At 36.8% G+C, this 15967-nt stretch overlaps 1 pseudogene; it reads left to right on the top strand.

Annotated features, from left to right (window-relative positions):
* The first annotated feature begins 6029 nt into the window (after positions 1-6029).
* Positions 6030-15967, top strand: part of LOC100449936 (ETS-related transcription factor Elf-2-like) — a 52644-nt pseudogene continuing 42706 nt past the window's right edge.

Here is a 15967-nt window from a genome sequence, read left to right as displayed (position 1 = left end):
GCAATTTTTAATTACTTAGAAATTATAACAATTTGCCTAATAAATATAAACTCATGATTAATACCTTTTGTTGTATAAATGCATAATAAAGTTCTATGAAAGAGATTTTTAAAGCCTTTTGTGATTATATTTTTCTAATTAGGTATTATCAATTTTGATTTAGAATAATGTTATTGCTCTTGGTATAAAAATAAATGAGAATTGCATATTTATCTGGTTTTATGGATTACTGTTCTTAATAGTTTTTCATACAACTTGACTTATTTCTTTATTCAACTGAAATATCTCCCAAATAAAAATTTATGAAATAACATTTATATTAAATACTCAAAGTTCTGATAGTTCATGGTGCAGGTGAGCTGGACCTGGCAATTTGGAAATGAATTTCACACAGAACTTCAATTGATTGAGTTATCCCCAAAGCAACACAAATATTATTATAATCCCCAAGTCTGATATATCAGTGTACTAATTATATTAAGAGTCTCAACCTGATACAGTTGAAGATCAGGAGGATTATATTTTCATAGGTTCCTTCTCAACTGAAAATTATATAAAGACATATGGATAATCACATCTCAAGTAAATATATAACCAGAAGCTGATGGTGACAAAGTTGGTTATTTTAACCATCACTCTCTCTTTAATGTTAATATTATCGGATTATTTTATTGATAATCTCTGGCTATCTTACACATAATAAATGTTTTTATTAATATGTTCCAGAAAATAGCCGTCATCCTTTGATATCAATTTATACTGATCATTGGATTAATATGATTAGAGGGTTGAGAAAAATTAAATGTAATTGGGTTATTATTGCTAATGTTGTTTTATTTTTTCCAACACCCAATCTTATAGTGCATCTGTCTTTAAAGCATAAAGATTAAAGAGATTTTAAAGTAAAATTCTAGAGTGTCAAATGTCTATTTCTATGTCAGGAAATTTAACACAAACCGTTTCCTAAGGAAAACTGTCCCTCAATTAGTTAATTTCTTATAGTCACATTTATGTGGGGAGTCACTATATACATGCACTAACATTCATTTTTATTAGGTTTTAGATAAGTATTATGTGTGTATCTTTCACTTAAAATATTGATTTTTAAAATGTAAACTTGCCAGAGAATATAATTTATCTATATCTTTCTTAAATGAAAATACTCTTCATCTATTAAAATGTGGATTGCAGCACAACAATGTTTTTGCTGAGAACACCTAGAAAATTTGGATTCAGTATCAAACATTTATTTGAGTGCAACATAGAATTGCCAAGGCAAACAACTTATGAGCCAAGATCTTAGAGAGAAAGGAACAGCAGACAAGTGGGTAGATTTTCTGCAGTGGCTTCTTCTCTGAAAGCATTTGCCTATTTTTGGTAAATCCAGGGAGAGAGCCTCAGCATAGAGCTGCTGCTTAAAAGGCAGAAAAGTCAACAAATTCTGGCAATCTCATGAGACTGGAAAAACAAAGAAAAGGTAAATGCTTCTGGGAGGAAAAGCAAGCAGGAATAAATTGTAAAAAGGGTAATGCAAGAACGTCAGCCCAAATCACTACTTTTTCACCTTAATGCATTTGGTAAACTCTTGATCCATACAACCTACAGAATATAAGCAACCTACAGAAAACTGCAGAGAGGCATAATAGCAGTCCTTTAATGTGTCCTCAATGATAATGATGGGTTAAGACTTATTGACTAAAATTAGAAATTATGAGTCCAAACTGAAAAAACACTCACATAAATAAATAAATTGAAAGTCTCTATGAGGGACATAATATTTTTATACTTTCAAAGATCCTTGTTTTTAAGTCTAAAGCTTGCACTGCTCACTGCATGACAGCCAGTCAGTCAAGAGAGGGGGTGCAGGGACGAGGAAAGCAACTTTATTTCCAAAAGCCAGCAAACTGAGAAGATAATCTTAAATTAATAAAAGTTTAGTTTCTTTTTATGCTAGGGGAAGAGGGAACAAAAAGGGGTTTTAAGTTCAGTAGGGACTGGAGGCCACAGACATCTGGGCATCAGCAGAGGTCCAAAGAGCTTGCAAAAATTTTTTGTCATTGGTCAGGTCACAGTGCTCCTGAAAATCTTCAGCATAACATTGTTACTTGTGTTGCATACCCTCAATATCTCCTTGAGGGTTAGTTTTGGGAAGGAATTATTATTATCCTTCCTTTAAAGTTGAAGTATAAACTAAATTCTTCCCATAGTTAGCTTGGCTATGTGCAGAAATAAGCACAGGCCAATTAGCTTGTAAGGTTAGAAGCAAGATGGAGACCGCTTTGTTAAATTTTTCTCACAGTTACAATCCTATTGTAAATTAATTATATACAGGAACACATAATATATAGGTGATATGGTTTGGCTGTGTCCCCACCGAAATCTCATCTTGAATTATAGCTCCCACAATTCCGATGTGTCATAGGAAGGACTCAGTGAGATGTAATTGAATCATGGGGGAAGGTCTTTTTCTGCTGTTCTCCTGGCAGTAAGTGTCATGAGATCTAATGGTTTAATAAAGAGGAGTTCCCCTGCACAGATTCTCTCTTGTCTGCCACCATGTAAGACATGCCTTTCACCTTCTGCCGTAATTGTGAGGCCTCCTCAGCCACGTGGAACTGTGAGTCCATTAAACCTCTTTTTCTTTATAAATTACCCCGTCTTGGGTATGTTTTACCAGCAGGGTGAAAATGGACTAATACAATAAAGTAGCACCAGTAGAGTGGGGCACTGCTGTAAAGATACCTAAAAATGTGGAAATGACTCAAGAACTGGGTGACAGGCAGAGGTTGGAACACTTTGGAGAGCTCAGAAGAAGATAGGAAATTGTGGGAAAGTTTGAAACTTCCTAGAGGCTTGTTGAATGGCTTTGACCAAAATGCTGTCAATGATATGGACAATGAAATACAGGCTGACATGGTCTCAGATGGAGATGAGGAACTTGTTGGGAACTGGATTAATAGTGACTCTTGCTATGTTTTAGCAAACAAACTGGTGGCATTTTGCCCCTGCCCTAGGGATTTGTGGAACTTTGAACTTGAGGGAGATGATTTAGGATATCTTGTGGAAGAAATTACTAAGCAACAAAGTATTCAAGAGGTGATTTGGCTGCTGTTAAAAGCATTTAGTTTTAAAAGGGTAACAGAACATACAAGTTCAGGAAATTTGCAGCTTGACAATGCAATAGAAAAGAAAAACCCATTTTCTGAGGAGAAATTAGCACTCCCTAATTCCCAAACTCCTACCCACCAAATTATCTTTTAAAACTCTGATCCCCAATCCCTGAATGCTTGGGGAGATTGATTTGAGTAATAATAAAACTGGTTTCCTGCACAGCCAGCCCTGCATGAATTACTCTTTCTCCATTGTAATTCCCCTGTCTTAATAAATCAGTTCTATCTAGGCAGCAGGCAAGGTGAATCCATTAGGCAGTTACAATATTAGTTTTTCAACTTTCTATTTGAAATAATTTTAGACTAGTACAGTAATTGTAAGCATACTATGGTGAATTTCTCTATGCTCTTTACACACCATTTTTTATTGTTAAGATATTACAAACTAGTAATACATTACAGGTTGTACACACAGGCTATACAACCATGGTGATATTAAGAGTAAAATCCCCCTAAAATATTACGAATATTATCACAGGGTATACACATATGATGTACACCCACTGTGACATTAGGAGTAACATCCACCTATAATTATACAAATAATATAACAGGTTGTACATACATGGTGTACACTTACTGTGAAATTAGGAGTAACATCCCCTTAAAATTTTACAAATAATACCAAAGGGTGAACACACATGGTGTACACCCACTATGACATTAGGAGTAACATCCACCTAGGATTTGACAAATAATATAACAGGGTGTACACACATTGTGTGCACCCACTGAGACATTGGGTATTGCATCCCTCTAGGATATTACAAATAATATCACAGGGTGTACACTCACTGTGACATTAAATGTAACATCTCACCAGGATATTACAAATAATATCACAGTGTATGTACACACATGGTGTATACATGCAGTGTGACATTAGGAGTAACATCTCCCTAGGATATTACAGTTAGTATCACTGGGAGTACCCACACATTGTGTACACTCACAATAATAATATCACAATAGGTGTGACATTAGGAGTGACATCCCCCTATGTTATTATTAATAATAACACAGGATGTACAAACATCGTGTACACTCACTGTGACATTAAGAGTAACATCCCCTCGGATATTACAAATAATATCACAGAGTGTACACCCACATAATACCCCCTAGGATGATAATAATATGACCGAGTGTACACATATGGTGTACATCCACTGAGACACTAGGAGTAATATCTCCCTAGGATATTACGAATAATATTACAGGTTGTACACACAGGCTGTACAACCACTGTGATATTAGGAGTAAAATCTTCTAAAATATAACGAATAGAATCGCAAGCCGTAGACATATGTTGCACACCCACTGTGACATTAGAAGTAACATCCCCCCGTGAGTAGCGCCTCTGCCTGGCCGTCCCACCGTCTGGGAAAGTGAGGAGCACCTCTGCCAGTTGGCCGCAGCTTTTGGGAAGTGAGGAGCGCCTCTGCCCGGCGGCCGCACCGTCTGAGAAGTGAGGAGCGCCTCTGCCTGGCCGCTGTGCAACCCTCCAAATGTGAAGCGGCAGCCTTGTGTGTGATCTTTCCTCCCCAAGTTTGCATTTTTGACATTAAAGTTTACTTTTAAATTAAAAGTTTTAAATTGGATAATACAAAGAAAAAAGAATTAACATCCCCCTATAATTATACGAATAATATCACAGGGTGTACACACATGGTGTACACTTACTGTGAAATTAGGAGTAACATCCCCCTAGGATTTTACGAATAATACCACAGGGTGAACACATATGGTCTACACCAACTGTGACATTAGAAGTAACACATGATGTACACCCACTGTGACATTAGTTATAACATCCCCCTAGGATTTTACGAATAATACCACAGGGTGAACACATATGGTCTACACCAACTGTGACATTAGAAGTAACACATGATGTACACCCACTGTGACATTAGGTATAACATCCCCCTAGGAAATTACATATAATATCACTGGGTGTACACCCACTGTGATATTAAATGTAACGTCTCTCCAGGATATTACAAATATCACAGTGGGTGTACATACATGATGTACATCCACTATGCCAATAGGAGTAATATCCCGCTAGGATATTACAATTAGTATCACCGGGAGTACCCACACATTGTGTACACTCATTGTGACATTAGGAGTCACATCCCCCTATGATATTATGAATAATAACACAGGATGTACAAACATCGTGTACACCCACTGTGACTTTAAGAGTAACATCCCCTAGGATATTACAGATAATATCGCAGAGTGTACACGCATGTACCATTATCCTAGGACATTATGAATAATATCACAGAGTTTACACACACAGTGTACACCCACTGTGAATTAGGCGTAACAGTTTTCTAAGATACTATGTAAAACACCACAGGGTGTACACACAAGACATATACACACTGTGACATTAGAAAAAACATCCCCCTAGTATATTACAAATAATATCATATTACGAATTATGATAACTATAACGAATATTAATTATTATATTAATTATAAATGGATATCATTCATAATATTCAAGGGAGATGTCACTCATAATATCAAACAGTTATATTATTCATAATATCCTACTGAGATGTTACTCCTAATGTCAAAATGGGTGCACATCCTGTTAAATTATTCAAAATATTCTAGGAAAATGTTACACTGAATTCTAAGGTAGATACTACAATGGATTATACACCCCGCGATTTTACTCCCCATATCGCGGGGTACAATCGAGAAGTAATATCACTCACCCCATGGATCTTACGAACCACATCATAGGGGAGTGAACACACCCCGCGATATGGGGAATAAGATCACTCTCTCTCCCACTGGACCTTACGAACCATATTGTGGGGAGTGAACACCCCCGCGATGTGGGGAGTAAGATCACCCTCTCCCACGCTGGATCTTATGAACCATATCACAGGGCGTGAACCACTCCGCGATGTGGGGAGTAAGATCACCCCTTCCCCCCGCTGGATCCATATCACAGGAGGGCGTTCACTCCCCCGCGATGTGGGGAATAAGATCACCCTCTGCCCCCCGGATCTTATGAACCATATCGCGGGGTGTGTACACACAGTGTATTTACTCTGTGGGCAGTAATATTATCTCCCTTCTTGGATATTACAAACAATATCACAAGGGGGTGTACACCTTCTGCGATATTGGGAATAATATCATCCTCTCCCTCCCTGTATAATAAAAACATTATTAGAGGGGGAGTGTACATCTCCTACAATATTGGGAGTAATAACATCCTGTCCACCTTATGATATTAGGAACAATGTGACACGGGGCGTGTACACCCCCTGCGATTTGGGGAGTAATATACTCTTTCTCCCTGGATATTAGAAATAATGTCACATGGGGGGTGTACACCCCCTGTAATATTGTTTGTAATACCATTCCCTTTCTAACCGCAGATTAGAAACAATATCACAGGAGAGGTGTACATTCCCTGCGATAGTGACAGTAATATCATTTTTTCGCCAAGTTGATATTAGTAACAATATCATGAAGGTGGTGTACACCCCCTGCAATTTTGGGAGTAATATTATCCTCTCTTCCACTGGGTATTAGAAACAATATCACAGGGGGAATTTACACTTCCTGCGATATTGGGAGTAACATCACCCTCTCGCACCCTGGATATTAGAAACAATATCACAGGGAGGGTGTACACCTGCTGCAATATTGGGAGCCGATATTATCCACTTTCCCTCTGGATATTATGAACAATATCACATGGGGTGTGTACACACCTTTCGATATTGGGAGTAATATCAGCCTCTCTCTTTTTTGGATATTAGGAACAATATCGCTGCGGATGGGTACAACCCTTGTGATATTGAAAGTAATATTATCTTCTCCCCTCCTGGATATTAGGAACAATAATATCATCCTCTCACTTTTGAATATTAGGAACAATATCACAGGGGAGGTGTACACCCCCTGAAATATTGGGAGTAATGTATTTCTCTCCTCACCTGGACATTAGGAACAATATCACAGTGTTGGTGTACACCCCCTGTGATATTGGCAGTAATATCATCCTCTCCCCGCCTGGATATAAGAAACAATATCACATGCGGTGTTTATACCGCCTGGGATATTGGGAGTAATACCATCCTCTTTCGCCCTGTATAATAGGAAAAATATCACAGGGGGTGGTGAACATCCCCTGAAATATTTGGAGTAATATCATCATCTATATACCAGGATATTAAAAACAATATTACAGAAGGGTGTATACCTCCTGCGAATTTTGGAATAGTATTTTCCATTACCCCACCAGGATATTAGGAACAATATCACTGGCGGGGGCAGGGTGGTGTACATCCCTGCGATATTGGGAGTAATATCACTCTCTCCCCACTGCCTGGCTATTAGGAAAAATATCATAGGGATGGTGTACACCCCTTGTGATATTGGGATCAATATTATCCTCTCCTCAGTTGGACATTATAACCAATATCACAAGGGGCGTGTAGACCCCCTGTGATATTAGGAGTAATATCATTCTTTCCACCCCCGGATATTAAAAACAATATTACCGGGTGGATGTACACCTCTTTGATATTGGGAGCAATATCATCCTCTCCACCTCTGGATATTGGAAACAATATTACGAAGGGCGTGTACACCCCTAAGACATCTGGAGTAATATCACAGGTGTGGTGTACACTTGTTACACACACTTGTTACTTGTGTTACTTAAAAAATGAAGTTATTCTTTACAACCTACAGCTGTCAACCTATAAATGTCAACTAATAACTCTAAGACACATTATAAAATGATAACAAGATACTGCTGCTGTGCAGTGTCAACTGTAGTACATTCCTAATGCTAACTTTAAGTCCCTGGATTTTCTGATATATTATTCTATCATTTTAGATACAATAAGAAATTTGCTGAGAGAATACACAGTGTTATAAAGGATATATTGATTTGATGTGATTTACAGCCTTACAAAGTTTCTGGTTATTCTCAACCATAGATGCTGCAACTACAATGGCTTTGATGAACTACCATGACTAGTATTTGAAAATGAACATCAGTCAAATGGATGTAACTTTGGCTGGTTCATCAGCTGACAAAGAATTTATTTAGGGAAAGTTTTTATGTACAATTTACCACTAGTTAAACTGACAGAAATGTGTTTGTCTAGCAGAAAGTCACTACTACTCAAGTAAGCTAGAGAAAATTCAGCTCGAAAAATCTTGGGAATAAAACAGAGATTCAATTCATTTTAGGATAAGACTCAGAAGGGTTCTATAAGAAAATAAATAATTTGATTCATAATAATTATCTGCTTTCATCTGATATGATTGTAAGCTAGGAACCAATGGAGCCTCTCACGGGATATCATATATTCCACCTATAGTAAATTCTTATTATTCTTGGAATTTAGTTTTTGAACAACAAATATTAAGTACTTTATTTTGAAATAATGTAAACTTAGAAAAAAGTTACAAAAATACTACAGAGTGCTTTTTTAATCAGATTTTTTTAATTTAGTTTTTTAAGTTTTTCTGGTTTTAAGAGATGCTGTCAGTAGGATTGTCCTACTTGTATAAAGGGCTTTTGGATAAATGGACCATAGGTTTTACAAGGCTCAGTATAGAGAGTTTTGAGAACACCAAGGATGCTTTAATTTTGTTGGAAATTATGATCAATTATGTGACTGAATTCCTTAGGGCAATGCTACAGGAGTGTGGTGCAGATTTGTGTATTTCATGTTTATAAACTATTAACAGAGCATGTCAGCACACAATTACTGGAGACATCATATTGAACAGCATATAGGCCAATTTAGATGTAGATAAACTTATAAGGTGAGTTGTCATGGATAGAAGAACAGTTTTGTAATGTTTGATATTTTAAAGTTTGCTTAAATTTCAATGCAAAATTATATAAAATCTAGGTAACCATAAACTTTAATTTTAATAACTTCATTTATAGTCTTTTAAATTAAATAATCTGCTTTTTAATACAGAATTTAAAATTATTACCTAAATTAAAATTATAAAATTAATATTAATGATTTTAATTTCAATTTACTGGTTACAAAATTCATATTAGTGATTTTAATTTCAGTTTACTGAAGATAAAGAAAGCTTTACTGGAATTATTTGTTTAAAAAAAGATACACTTTTCTGAAAATGACAGTAGCGTTATGCAAAATGTACAAATGAAAATGGTGCTGAAGAAATAAAGACCAAAAGATGGGTTGTTCTGAAGTATGATCCCTGATATATTGAATTTAATATATTGAATATATTAGCCATAATTGATAGTGAAGTGTTTATAGCATAGTCTGTCATTTTCAGAGATATACTGAAAAATGAAGCAATCAAAAAACTTAAGCAGAATTTACACATAAAATATAAAATGTGAATTCAAAAGAAAATGATTTTTTAAATGAAATACTATTCAGGTAGTTTACAAAAGTGTCAGTCTACAACTGATTGAGAATTTCAAAATACATGAATAAAATACGTCCTTTATCAAAGAAATTGTAGTGTCACCCGTCCAGGTATTTATGTGAGAATGAGGCAGAAAGGATCCTTATGGAATCCATATGAGACAAACCAGGCAGGCTGCATGAGAAGTCAGGTTAGGTAAGGCCTGTAGTACATAAATATAAGTGGAGCCAGGAAACCCTAACAAGTATTTAGGTAAGACATGGAGTACTTTTGCCCGAGGGGATGTTGTGGTACATGGTGAGCTCAGTTGGAATAATTAAAATAGAGCTTTACGTTAGGAGCTATCTACGGACTACATGCCTTCATGATTGACTATTCCATATTTGCAGAACTGTGTTTAGACAATGAAATACAGATGCTCAAAAAGTTTTTGGAATAGAGAGAATTATTGGCAGGTGTGCAGTGAAGGAACATGAGGTCTGTGGGAGTCTGTCAGGTGCTGGTTTTGTCGGGGCTATTTAGTTTCTGTTTTTCCTTCTGTTTTTGCCCTCCTTTTTCTTTTCTTTCTTGTCTTCTATTATGTTGAGTGGAAGTATTTAAAAATTGAGCTATAATTTCTCCACTTTTATTTTAGCTCTACCTCTGTAAATTTTGTGATGGCTCCACAGATTAAATTACAGTGCCTTAACTTTTCAGTCTACTTAGTTAATATTATATCTTACATGTAAGATATAAAAACCTTGCAGCAGTGTAATTCATTGTGCTTAATTCCGTAGTTTTACACTTGCACACACACACACAAATATACATATATTATACCATAAGTATGTATAAAACAATGTAATTATTTTATTAAAAAGTCATAGTTTCTTTAAAGAAATATGGAGTAGGCAACAAAGGCGGTCTTAAAATATATTGATCTACATATTTTCTATTTCATGCTTTTTTATTTCTTATTGAAGATTTGATTTTTCTATCTGGTAATATTTCCCCGAATGTAAAAACATCTGCTAGCATTTCTTGTACTACATGTTTGCTGGCATTGTGTTATCTTAGTTTTTATTTGAAATTATCTTTATTCTACATTTTTAAAAAATACTTTTTCACTGAATATAAAAATTTGGGCCCAACTTTTTTTTAAAAAAATTAGAACTTAAAAGAATGGCATTCCACTATCTCTGCCCTCCTTTGCTTTGATGATGTTAGCTTTACTTGTATCTTTGATATCTTACATTTATATTTTCATCTGACTGCTTTCAAGATTTTCGCTTTGGTTTTGGATTTCATATAATGTGTTAAGGTGGCATTTTCTTTTTATTTAAAGTGTTTGGGGTTCCTGAATCTGTAAATTTATTTTTTTAATTATATTTGAGGTTTTGATCTTTCTTCTTCTTTTTTTTTTCTGCCACAATCACTTCATTTCTCTTTTCTTTCTGGAATTCTAGTTATACATAAGTTAGACTTCTTCCCATTTTTCATAATAAATAATCTGCTCAAAAACATATGGGCTTTGGCATCTCCCACTTGGATGGACAGAGCAGTGTGTGAAGACTCACATCATGAACTCTTGCTCCAAGAACCATCACAGGAACATACCAGGAAAGCTGAGAGAATCCATAGGCCCTTTGAAGGAAGTGGATTGCTCCTGTGGGCCCTGAGAGACAGCGGAAAAATTCTGAGTGCCCAAAGTGTGAAAGTGTGAAAGGGGCATTTTGTACTTCTGAACACACATGCTCACTAGGGAAATTGAAGGTTCAGATCATGGCAGAAAGATTTGACCTTACCTGGACCTGAGACAAATTAAGAGAGCTAAGTGAAATACAGCAGTAGAAGAAGTAGCAAGAAGAGCCCTGTGGGCTCTCTTGGTCCCCAGGGAAGCCATTTTTGACTTTGTCCCACAGAGGTCCTTGGAGAGGGCTGCTAGAGGAACTGGAAAAAGACCACAGGGAGAAAGACTTCCACCTGAACTTTGTAATAATTTCAAAGTTTCAAAAGTGAAGTTTTCTGGACAGAACTCGGGGGAGGGGGTGAATTGGGAGTGCAGATGCAACACAGAAGCCATGGCAGGTAGAAAGGCATGAAACCTGAAAGCCCTGCTTGCTTTCTAAGCCAGGAGGCTGGTAGTCTGGGGGAAGTTCTCAGCCCTGCCCACCTGCTGCCTGGAAATAAACTCAGTGCTGTTGGGGGTGGGACACAGTAGAAGAGAGACCAGCCTTTGGTAGCTGTAACTGCTGGCTTTCCTTCACTTCCCTGCCAACCTGCATGACACAGGAGAGGCAGACATAATCCCCCTGGGAACATAACTCCATTGGCCTGGGAACCACACCCTCATCCCCCACAGCAGCTGCAGCAAGCTCCACCCAAGGAGAGACTGAGCTCAAACACACCTAACCCTGTCTGCATCTGATGGTCTTTCTCTACTCACCCTGGTAGCCAAAGCAAAAGATGTTATCTCTTGAGAGCTTTAGGGCCCTGCCCACTGCCTGATCCTCTCTATACAATTGCAGCTGATGCTCCCTTGAAAGTACCACTTCCAGGAAAGAAACCATCCAACACAAAACTAGTGCAACAAAACTCCAACTAAGGCACCTCACAGAGTCATTTCACTTCCCTGCCACCTCCACTGATGCAGGTGCTGCTACTCATGACTGAGAGACCTGAATATGGTTGACATCACATGACTCTGTGCAGGCACCCCCCAGTATCAGTCAGAGCCTGGTAGCTCTGCTGGGTGGCTAGACCCAGAAGATAAATAACAATCACTACAGTTCAGCTCTCAGGAAGCCCCATCCCTAGGGGAAGGGGGAGAGCACTACATCAAGGGAGCACCCTGTAGGACAAAAGAATCTGAACAGCAGCCCTTGAGCCCCAGATCTTCCCTCTGACATAGTCTACCCAAATGAGAAGGAACCAGAAAACAATTCTGGTAATATGACAAAACAAGATATTTTAACAATCCTGAAAGATCACACTAGCTCACCAGCAATGGATCCAAACCAAGAAGAAATCCCTGAATTGTGAGAAAAAGAATTCAGAAGGTCGATTATTAAGCTATTCAAGGAGGCATCAGAACAATCACAACTTCTGAAAATGAACGACACACTTACAGAAATGCAAAATGCACTAGAAAGTCTCAGTAATTGAATTAAACAAGCAGAAGAAAGAACTTCAGATGTTAAACACAAGGCTTTTGAATTGACCTAATCCACCAAAGACAAAGAAAAAACATTTTTTAAATGAACACAGCCTACTAGAAGTTTGGGATTATGTTAAATGAACAAATCTAAGAATAATTAATGTTCCTAAGGAAGAAGAGAAATCTAAAAGTTTGGAAAACATACTTGAGCAAATAATTGAGAAAAACTACCTCAGCCTAGCTAGAGGTCTAGACATCCAAGTACAAGAAGTTTAAAGAACATCTGGGAAATTTATCACAAACAGATCATCACTTAGGCACATAGTCATTAGGTTATCTAAAGTTGAGATGAAGGAAAGAATGTTAAGAGTTGTGAGGAAGAAGTACCAGGTACCCTTTAAAGGAAAATCTATCAGATTGACAGCAGATTGCTCAGAAGAAACCCTACAAGCTAGAAGGTATAAGGGCCTCCTTATGTGAAACAATTATCAGCCAAAAATTTTGTATCCATTGAAACTAAGCTTCATAAATGAAGGAAAGATACAGTCTTTTTCAGGCAAATAAATGTTGAGAGAATTCACCACTATCAAGCCAGAACTACAAGACCTGCTAAAAGGAGCTCTAAATCTTGATACAAATCCTCAAAATACACTAAAATAGAATCTCATTAAAGAATAAATCTCACTATAAAATAACAACACAATGGAACAAAAACCCAAGATATTCAGGCAATGAATAGCATGATGAATAGAATAGCATCTCACATCTCAATACTAACATTGAGTATAAATGGCCTAAATACTTCACTTAAAAAAATATAGAATGGCAGAATAGATAAAAATTCACCAGCCAAGTATCTGCTGTCTTTAAGAGACTCACCTGAAACATAAGGACTCACATGAACTTAAGGTAAAGGGGTGGAAAAAGATATTCCATGCAAATGGAGACCAAAAGCAAGCAAGAGTTGCTATTTTAGACAAAACAGACATTAAAACAACAACAGTTTAAAAATACAAGGAGGGACATAATATAATAATAAAAAAACTGGTCCAACAGGAAAATACCACAATTCTAAATGTACATGCATCTAACACTGGAGCTCCCAAATTTGTAAAACAATTGCTACTAGACCTAAGAAATGAGGTAGACAGCAACACAATAGTAATGGGAGACTTAAATACTCTACTGACAATATTAGACAGGTCATCAAGACAGAAAGTCAACACAGAAACAGTGGACGTAAACTATACCCTAGAACAAATGGACTTAACAGATATTTACAGAACATTCTATCTAACAACTACAGAATATACATTGCATTCATCAGCACATGGAACATCTTTCAATGCAGACCATATGATAGGCCACAAAACAAGTCTCAACAAATGTAAGAAAAACAAAATTACAGGAAGCACTCTCTCAGACCACAGTGAAATAAAATTAGAAATCAACTCCAAAAGGAACCCTCAAAACCATGCAAATACATGGGATTTAAATCCCAAATGATCAGTGAGTCAACAATGAAATCAAGATAGAAATTTTTAAAATCTTTGAACTGAATGATTATAGTTACAGAACCTATCAAAACTTCTGGGATACAGCAAAGGCAGAGTTAAGAGGAAAGTTCATAGCATTAAATATCTACATCCAAAAGTCTGAAAGAGCACAAATAGACAATGTAAGGTTACGCTTCAAGGAACTAGAGAAACAAGAAAACACCAAACCCAAACTGCAGAAGAAAAAAAATAACCAAGAGCAGAGTAGAACTAAATAAAATTGAAACAAACAATATACGAAAGATAAATGAAAGAAAAAGCTGACTATTTGAAAAGATAAATAAAATTGATAGAACATTAGTGAGATTACCCACAAAAAGAAGAAGGAAGATACAAATAAACTCAATTAGAAATGAAACAGGACATATTTAAAACTGATACCACTGAAATACAAAAGATCATTCAGGTGGTATGCACATAAACTAGAAACATAGAAGAGGTCAGTAAATTCCTGGAAATATACAACCCTCCTAGATTAAACCAGGAAGAAATAGAAACTCTGAACAGACCAATAACAAGCAGAGAGCTTGAATTAGTAATAAAAATATTGCCAGCAAAAAAGTGTCCCGGACAAGACACTTGTGTCTAAGACAGATTTGCAGATGAATTTTATCAGACATTCAAAGAAAAATTGGTACCAATCCTATTGATACTATTCCACAAGACAGAGAAAGAAGGAATCACCTCTAAATCATTCTATGAAGCCAGTATCACTCTAACACTAAAACCAGGGAAGGACATAACAAAAAAATAAAACTACAGACCAATATCACTGATGAATATAGATGTAAAAATTCTTAACAAAATACTAGCTAACCAAATCCAACAGCATATCAAAAAGATAACCCACCATGGTCAATTGGGTTTCATACCAGGGATGCCGGGATGGTTTAACATACACAAGTCAATAAATGTGATACACCACATAAGCAGAATTAAAACTGTTCATCACATGATCATCTCAATAGACGCAGAAAAAGCATTTGACAAAATCCAGCATCCCTTTATGATAAAAAACCCTCAGCAAAACTGGCATACAAGAGACACCTTAATGTAATAAAAGCCATCTATGACAAGCCCACAGCCAATATAATACTGAATAGGCAAAATTGGAAGCATTTCCCTGAGAACTGTAACAAGACAAAGAGGCCCACTCTCACCACTTCCATTTAACATATTGCTGGAAGTTCTAGTCAGAGCAATCAGACAAAAGAAAGAAATAAAGGACATTCAAATCAGTAAAGAGGAAGTCAGATTGTTGCTGTTTGCTGATGATCTGATGATATGTCTAGAAAACCCTAAAGACTCCTCCAAAAAGCTTCTAGAACTGAACAATGAATTCAGCAAAGTTTCAGGATACAAAATTAATATATACAAATCAGTAGCTCTACTACAAACCAATAGCGATAAAACTGAGAAATCAAGAACTCAACCTCTGGCTGGGCACAGTGGCTCATGCTTGCAATCCCACCACTTTGGGAGTCCAAGGCGGGTGGATCACCTGAAGTCAGGAGTTCAAGACCAGCCTGGCCAACGTGGTGAAATTCTGTCCCTACAAAAATACAAAAATTAGCCAGATATGATGGCAGGTGGCTCTAATCTCAGCTACTAGAGAGGCTGAGGCAGGAGAGTCACTTGAACCGGGGAGGCAGAGGTTGTAGTGAGCCGAGACTATGCCATTGCACTCT

Source organism: Pongo abelii, chromosome 11, assembly GCF_028885655.2.
Source record: "Pongo abelii isolate AG06213 chromosome 11, NHGRI_mPonAbe1-v2.0_pri, whole genome shotgun sequence".
Taxonomy (NCBI): domain Eukaryota; kingdom Metazoa; phylum Chordata; class Mammalia; order Primates; family Hominidae; genus Pongo; species Pongo abelii.
This window is presented reverse-complemented; position numbering and strand designations above follow the sequence as displayed.